This window comes from Chiloscyllium plagiosum, chromosome 37 (assembly GCF_004010195.1).
Source record: "Chiloscyllium plagiosum isolate BGI_BamShark_2017 chromosome 37, ASM401019v2, whole genome shotgun sequence".
In the NCBI taxonomy this organism is placed as follows: Eukaryota; Metazoa; Chordata; class Chondrichthyes; order Orectolobiformes; family Hemiscylliidae; genus Chiloscyllium; species Chiloscyllium plagiosum.
The window spans coordinates 20,287,405-20,288,871 of NC_057746.1; positions in this window are offsets into that span (position 1 = coordinate 20,287,405).

Sequence of the window (1,467 nt, forward strand, 5' to 3'; positions counted from 1 at the left end):
AGTTAGAAGCTTGGGACTGGGATAATGTGGGAGGAAGGGAAATGAGGAAACTGGTGAAATCCACATTAATCCTGTGTGGTTGCAGGGGTCCCAAGGCAGAAGATGAGGTTCTCCCTCCAGGCATTAGTCACCTGTTTCTGTGCTGTATCTATACTATGCTCCTCTCCCTTATTTAAAATGTTCCAGCACTGACAGATGGGTATTTAACTGCCAAGGACCCAAATTCCAGAATTCCCCTCCTTTCCTGATCATAGAGTCATATATATGGGTGTAGGTTTGCTCGCTGAGCTGGAAGGTTCATTTCCAGACGTTTCGTTACCCAACTAGGTAACATCTTCAGTAGGCCTCAGGCAAAGCAATGCTGAAAATTCCTGCTTTCTATTTATATATTTGGGTTTCTTTGGGTTGGTGATGTCATTTCCTGTGGTTATGTCACTTCCTGTTCCTTTTCTCAGAGGGTGGTAGATGGGGTCTACACACATCAAGTTAGATCTCATCTACCACCCCCGAGAAAAAGAACAGGAAGTGACTTCACCATAGGAAATAACACACCACAGGAAATGACATCACCAACCCAAAGAAACCCAAACATATAAATGGAAAGCAGGAATTCTCAGCATTGCTCCGCCTGAGGCCCACTGAAGATGTTACCTAGTTGGGTAACGAAATGTCTGGAAATGAACCTTCCAGCTCACCGAGCAAACCTACATCCAAAACCTCATCCTGAGCTACAAATCTTCTCAAAACTCGCTAAGTACATATATGTCTACTGCACACAAAAATGTCCTTCAGCCTGGAGTCTGTGCCAGTCAAAAACAACCTTTTAACCACTTTAATCTCATTTTCCAGTACTTGGTCCATAGTGCACATCTAAATACTTAAAGCGTTTCTGTCTCTACGGTCCTTTCAGGCACTGAGTTATAGATTCCCATCAACTTCTCAGTGGAAAACATTTTTCATGTACCCTTTAAACTTCCCCTGCCTTGTCACTGATCCCTCTAACCAAGGGGACACATTTCTTCCTGTGTACAATAAATATGCCCCTCATAATTTTCTACAGTCATGCCATTCTGGTCTCCTTCCTATTAGTAGGATGTTGTGAAACTTGAAAGGGTTCAGAAAAGACTTACAAGAATGTTGCCAGGGTTGGAGGATTTGAGCTATAGGGAGAGGCTGAACAGGCTGGGGCTGTTTTCCCTGGAGTGTCGGAGGTTGAGGGGTGACCTTATAGAGGTTTACAAAATTATGAGAGGCACGGATGGGATAAACAGACAAAGTCTTTTCCCTGGGATCGGGGAGTCCAGAACTAGAGGGCATAGGTTTAGGGTGAGAGGAGAAAGATATAAAAGAGACCTAAGGGGCAACTTTTTAGGGTGGTGCGTGTATGGAATGAGCTGCCAGAGGATGTGGTGTAGACTGGTACAATTGCAACATTTAAGAGGCATCTGGATGGGTATATGAATAGGG